The sequence below is a fragment of the Rhodamnia argentea genome, chromosome 8, assembly GCF_020921035.1.
Source record: "Rhodamnia argentea isolate NSW1041297 chromosome 8, ASM2092103v1, whole genome shotgun sequence".
Lineage (NCBI taxonomy): Eukaryota > Viridiplantae > Streptophyta > Magnoliopsida > Myrtales > Myrtaceae > Rhodamnia > Rhodamnia argentea.
This window is the reverse complement of record NC_063157.1, coordinates 14,355,136-14,362,706: the sequence shown is the minus strand read 5'-3', so window position 1 is coordinate 14,362,706 and position 7,571 is coordinate 14,355,136.

The following is a 7,571-nucleotide window of genomic DNA, read 5'->3' as shown; positions in this document are numbered from 1 at the left end:
AAAATACCCCGCCGACAACCGGGGGTCCTATAAAATTTATAAAAGAGGAGGATCGGCTCGTTAACCTCTTCGCCGGACGGACGGAGGGTCGCGATAGACCGGCGACTCCACCGGGGAAATAGAAGAGGACTTAAGCCAATAAAAATGTTGATTGTTTTCTAACCTCGTCTTCTCGAGATGCTCTTGAAGATGAGGTACGTCCACTAATAAAAAGTGTTAAATGTTGATGCGGATGGGAGTTATAAGGGGCGGCGGCTCATGCTAACCATTTTTGATACAGATATGGAGTTTTGGATTGTTTGTTTATTTATGCAAATTTTGAAGCGGTGTTTTGAATATAAATCGTGGTGCATGTCTTGCATATTAGAGGATCACGACACTGCACACACAAGCGCCTAAACCCGAGCCGCAAAATCACCTTTTAGGTCGCCATAGATAGGGATCGGTATGCGAAGCTCTTGTGTTTGATTGCACTCGGGTTGACCATATTTGATCCCGCTCGCTATGCAAGATTGATAGTCCTACCCACTTGTTGTTTGATTACGCTTGTGGGCGGCCCATCGGTTTGTATAGCGGGAGCCTTTTTAGGTCCATACCCGAGCCTTTTTGATTTCTTTAGAGTTGAACCTCACTTGTCTCATGTGCATGTGAAATGGATGGTTGGTATAACCTAAAACCAAAAACAAAAAAAAGAGTAACATCGGTTGGTAAGGCTTTCTACCCTTTTTATTTTGAACTTGTAAATTTAAATTTTGCATATCATGCATTTTCACGACATATCATCACAATTTGTAAGATCGTTTAAGTGATCGGGGTTGAAGGTCAAATTTTCCTTTTTCGATAAATGGCGCCCCGAGGTCGTGTTGATGTACCCGACGTATTCACATGGGAGCGGAGGACCATTCGACGCGAAGACCGAGTACCCGCTACATTCCGAGTTTTCGGATTTGTTCACGGACGAGAGCTCAACGGACGGAACCGCATCCGTAGCGAGAGTTGCGATTATACCCGATGTGGACGCCATTTGGAAATGAAACGTGAAAAGGAGAGAATCTAGGAGTTGTACATGAAATTGGCGAAGAAGCCTCGTGCGACCAAAACGGCCCCAAAGCACTCCCCAATTAAGAAGAAGGAAGTCATTACCATATCCTCCGATGATGAAGAAGATGTCAAGCTTCCCGAGATAGTGGAGATTTCACCCGATGAGGATACCATTCCAACTGTCTAGATTAGTACGACTTTGGGGCATTTTCTAGGTTTTATTACATTTTGAGTCGATTATATACCTTTTATTGACATTTATTGTCCGAACGTCTCTAGATATTATCATGTTCTATCTATTTCGACTTTATTGTATTAGACTTGTAAATTTCTTGAGTTGTCAATTTGTGAGCGACTTTCTACCCCGATTACGCTTAAACGATCCTAATCAAATTACATGCCATCTTTGGGTGAGATTAGGTCCGTAACTACCCTATTTATCTTATTTGGGTCAAGTGGGAGTAGTTGACCCTCATGTTACCAAAAGATGACATGGAATTTGGTTAGCACATTTGCATCACATTTCATGCATATGCATATTAAGCTGTGGTAATTGACTTTAGGATCATCATTTTTTGCATTTTTAGATCATGGGGAATGGAGACATCAAAGTCATCCCAATACCGCGCAAGGAACTCGCTATATGGTGGGATCGCCTCGACATCGTCAATAAAGCCTATGTGGAAGGACGTTTGGGACGACTTGTAGATTTGATCAAAGTGGAATACCAACCGGCGCTCATTCAAGCATTAGCCAAGGCATGGGGCCGCACGCACGATGACATTCAACTTTCGAGGATTAGAGTTGACTCCTACGCTCGAGGAGTATACCGCTATTATTGGGGCCAAATTTGAAGAACGAATAGCTCAACCCCCTTTGGACATGGACTCCACTCGTTCGTTATCGAGTTTTCTCCGTCTTAAAACTTCCGAGATTGAAAAAGTTTACAAATCCAATTCCAACAAATTCACCTTCTCGTTCCTTTTCGACAATTATTCCTCTCTACCCACCGAAACCGGTTATAAATCGGGAAAGGTGTTCATCTTGGCTTTCTTTGCATTCGTTCTATTCCCAACTTCTAGGACCACTTTTGACCCCTCCATAACCCATATAGCCAGACAAGCATGTTGTCACTGGGATTATTCGTACATGATCTTAGCTGAGACCTTTCTTTCCTTAAATCGTTCCAAATCTTCAAAAAGGCTGTTTTCCAAGCGTCCAAATGGGTTACTCCACTTGTGGTTCACCTCTCATATAAAGACTTTCCAACTCCGAGTGGGGTGCTATGAGATCAATGAGCACGTCCACCCTCTTAGATCCTTCCTCAAGTGTCAATCCCTTGTACCTAAATATTCATTTAAAAAGTGGGTTGAGCTATTGGACAATTTGAAACCCGAACATATTAGGTGGCGTCTGACTTGGCCCAAGATTGTGAAGGCTCGCATTTCGGGTATTGAAGATAACCCTATTCCCTTATTGGGATGTACCGGCGCTATGGCGTATTACCCCATTCGAGTGGTGAGGCAATTTGGAGTTCTACAAGAGATACCACCGGATGTTTGTCCCGGCATCTTCTCATTTGATATGACACGAGGAAAGCTCACTAAGGAAACAAAGGAGTTGTATCGGGCCCGGATTAAGCTTATTCTTCACGCTTTGAAGAATTCCCCACTGCAACAAGTTGAATGGCCGGACTATTTGGACGACGAGATGAACGTTCACGGGGCCTCCAAGGAGTATATCCAGAAGTTTAAGGAGTATCGCCAATCAACGGTCGAGCCATATGTACCCGAGTGCGTATTTCCTCGGATTGAAGAAGTAGAGTCATATGAGCCGAGTACATAGTACCATATGTACCGGGAGTAGAACCGTACATTCCCGAAGATCCAGGAGCAGTGGATGTCGGCGGAAGGAGAAGACCCATACTTGTGGGATTCCGATGGATCGAAGAGCAAGAAGAGTGGAAGCGTCCCCGACTTGGATAGATCCATTCCCCCATTTAGATTTTACATATTTGTTATCTTTTGGATGCTTTTGAACAATCTGATTTGTAATAAACACATGTTATTTCTTTTATGAGCATTTCATGCATACATGTAGAAAAGTCAATTACCACGGATCAATGTCTCCAATCCTTAATATTTCCCATACTGATTTGATATTCTGAAAACAGGTGAGTGACAAATACGAGGACTCGTAGCAAAACGCGTAAATTAAGGATGGAACAAGAAGAGCTCGCACCTCGTGTGGGTAATCCGGAAAACCAAATGAATGTGATCGCCACAATGGTGGCGGAGATGAAGGCAATGATGATTGCAAGCCAGGGGAGATACCCCGCTGATCCTAATCCCCAAGCCCCCGTGGGGTCATCCGATGGAGCGAACGCTAATCTGGCGCCTGCCGCTAATCCCACTTTGAATCCCGAGAGACCACCTAAGGATCCTCCTGTTGTGATAGATTTGGAAAAGAAGGAGAAACAGGTCCTCAAAATGGAAGAGGAGATCAAAAGGCTTGCTAAGATTGAAGAGTGTTTAGCGAGTCAAGGTTATGAACTCTCGAGGTTCGACAAAGTAACACCATTTGAGAAGATAGAGGTTCCCGCCGACTACAAGGAACCGGACTTTGTAAGGAGATATAATGGGACCGGGTGTCCCAAGGCGCACTTGAAGTATTATTTGCGCCGAATGTCGCAATTCTCCGATAACATCCCACTATTGGTTAACACCTTCCAGGAGAGCCTATCTGGGGCAGCCCTGGCATGGTTCATTGAATTGGAGCCAAAGAGGCTTGCCGATTGGGACAAGCTGGCAGATGAGTTCCTTCGGCAATACAAGTTTAATACTTTGACTGCCCTTACCAGAGAGGACCTTCCGAGAACTACAAAAGGAAAGAGCGAAGCCGTTCGCGCCTACGCCCGTAGATGGAGAGCACCGGCTGTGCAAGTAAAGCCGCCCGTCCCGGAAGAAGAACTAATAGATCTGTTTCTCAAGGCCCTTCCATTTGAATTTTTCGACAAGCCGAACACCTCTGGGTGTCAGACATTTGCGCACCCGATCAAGGTGGCAGAGCGCCACGAGTGGGCATTAAGAGAAAAGAAGATACCCGAGGTGCCTTTTAAACGCCAATACCCTTTGAGAAGGGATAATAGGGAGCAACCGGAGAAGTAGCTTTTGTCCCTAACCCGCCAAAGCCCGAAATTTCTCGCCTTCAATCCCTACCCAAGGAACATCCTCCTGGACCGCTTCCAAACCACCGGAATTCAGGAAAAAGAATCAAATTGTTTTCACCCCACTACCCCGACCCTTATCCAAATTACTACCAATGCTTTTGGAAAACCGCATAGTTGCAAAAGAGCCACCTAGAGCTCACCCGCCAAGATTTCCCGGGTATGATGAGACCCAGACGTGCATATACCATATGGGAGAAAGAGGGCATAACGCGGACAACCTGTCTCGCTTTGAAGTTCAAGGTGCAAGCATTGATCGATGGAAAAGTTCTAGAGTTCGATAAAGCTGAACCAAATGTGCAGCAGAACCCGCTACTCGAGCATCGCGAGGTGAACGCGATCTTTGGAGGTGAAGAGGAGGAGGTTCTGGAGTTCATAGTGGACATGAGTAAAATGCGGGATGTCTTGACATTGGCCTCGCAATACCCGGAAGGAGAAAGTATTTCCCGGGAGCAAAAGGAGGTTTGCTTAGAAAAGCCGATTAACTTGGGCATCATAGGAAAAATGGAAGACGTCGCTTTCAAGGGGACCTACGTGGCAGTGGACATGCTATTCGAAGAATTTGCGATGAAACCTACGAGGGGAGCTGTTTTAAAAATACCCTCAGGATATTTGATGAACATCAAAGATGGCCAAGAAATTGAAGAGATAGACGAATATGAAATCCGTCTGGATAAGGCCCGCCGAGGCGATAGAAGGTTTTTGCAAAGGGCCCTAGAGAGGGGCGAGATAGTGGATAATCTTGGAGAAGATAGTGGTGGCTATAACTTTAAAGTGCTGTACTCCGCGCCCCCGAGTTTCTTTGTCGATTCTAGAGATGTAGTCCCCGATGGGTGGGGCGGCATGGATGACCCCGCAAGTGAGGAATTTGTAGGAACAATCGATGAAGTTAAGGACCGGGCGGTCCCTCGGAATGAACAGGAGAATCGAGAGGTCGATATGCGACTTTCTAATCTGGAGACGCACATGCGTCATTTGACAAACATGGTGGCGGATTTGTCGCAGTTGATGACCAAAAGAAATACCATGGCGGTAGAAGAGAGCATGCAGATTCTGGAAATGCGGCGAGCCATTGAGACACAAAACCGAAAGGTCGCCCTATTGCAAGGGCAAGGAGATGATGTGTAGAGGAAAATGGATGAGTTGAAGGAGCTGATTACGCCACTCACCCAAGCAAGAAATGTTCCGCCCCAAGGCGTGAACCCAAGAGTGGTCTTCCGCACGAAGTATAATGGCGCTGGGTGTCCTCGGGCGCATATATCATACTATCTTCACCAAATGGTTAGCCACCATGAAGATGACGAAACGCTGATCCGGAATTTCGGACATAGTTTAACGGGCCCCGCATTAGCATGGTTTCGCTTAATTGACCTAGACCGGGTCCCGAGCTGGGAGGATTTATCGGAGCACTTCTTACGTCACTTTGAAGCTGGAATTAGGGGTTATTTCACTAAGGCCAATTTGCTGAATATCAGGAAAGGTGAAGACGAGAGTTTTGAACTCTTCGCTAGGAGGTGGAGGAAACACGCCGTGATGGTGCAACCGCCGCTATCGGAGAGAGAAATGCTGGAGTTCGTACTAAAGTCACTTCCGGCAGAATACTTTGACCGTATGTATGCATATACCTACTCCTCATTCCAACATCCGGTGGAAATTGGTATGAGAATTGAGGGGATTATCCTAAGAGTCGAAAGGAAAGGCGGAGGGATCCGGATGAAGAAAATGCCGTCTTTGGTAAGACCAGTCCGAACATAACCCCGAAGATGTTCATGAGGACGAAATGATCGGGATGGTAGATACCCCGATTCGTTTCGTGATTGATTTGAACGAAGTTGATAACTCGGGATTTGGAAGCTTCTAGTTCGGAACAACCGTCATCACCAAAAAAGATCATACCGATGAAGATTAAGTTACCGCCTGTGGAAGAGTACAACTCGAAGGCAGGCATTGGGATTATGGAACGGGCGAGATTGACGCCATAATGAGATCCGGAAGGTGTTATCCATCGAGAGAGGCGGATTCCAAAAGAAAGACCCAACTCTGCGGAAGAGGTTGAGAAGTTGCAATCGGTAGTGAGGACCATGTGAATATGAGGTCGTTGACCAACTCAGGAAGATGCCCGCACAGCATTTCCTTATTAGATCTCTTCAAAAATTCTGAAAAGCATAAGAATGCCCTCCCGAAGGTGCTGGATGAGGTGCATGTTCCGAAACCATTAACGAAGTACAACCTGGGGACTTCGTAGGTGCTATCCTCTTAAAAGATCGATATCTTTTTCGAATGAAGATTTCCCGAAAGAAGGGCGAGTCCACAATGCAGCTCTCTACATCGCCGTGAGGTGTCATGGAAAGGAGGTTCCTCATGTTCGATTGATAATGGCTCGCTTTTAACCTATGTCCTCTCGAGCACTTTGAGAAGCTTGGGGATCAATGAAGATTTTGTGAAAACATCCAAAGCCACCATCCGGTCATTTGACAGAGTCTCCAAGAATGTGGTAGGAGAGATTGAGTCGGACATTGACATTGGACCGGTGACTTTCTCTATACCGTTCCAAGTAATCGGATATTCCTAGCGCCTTCACCTTGCTCCTGGGAAGACCATGGATTCATGTGTCCGGAGCGGTACCTTCCTCCCCGCATCAAAAGTTAAAATTTGTGGTCAAGGGTCGATTGATCACCGTCCATGGCGAGACAGGACATCGGGCCGCTTTAAAAGGGATGATTCCATACATTGAACCCTCAAAAGAGGAGGAGCTGAGTTATCATACCTTCGACATTGTATCTGTCATGCACGTGTCGCGGATGCAAAGGTGGCTATACCCAGAGCTTTCGAGACCCGCGACTATGGCGGGAAAAGTGCTACTCTCGAATGGATTTATTCCAGTGTGCTGGATTAGGGAAACACGGTCGGGGAATCCTTAACCCTCCGAACTTGAGCTCAAATGACCACAAGGTTGGTCCGGGTTATAATGGAATAGCGAAGAATAATACAGGTCGAGGCCGAGGTCGAAACAAGTGTTTTGGAGACCGTGGACGCCGTGGACACCAAGGTGGCCGTTTTATAGGTACCGATGCATGGAAGGCCAAAGGGAAGATGTTCCTAAACCCCTTATTTGAAGTGTTCTCTAAGGGAGGCAAATGGCTGGAAGATGAAGACATCACCGAAGATGCAGTCGGACTTATTCAACCCGTTCCTAGATAATCGGGTGAACGTGATAATTGAGTGGCCGGACGATGATTTCCCCACCCCCGAGTAAAAGGCTCTTCTCGAACTTTATCTTTTAATGCATTTTGATTACTGCATT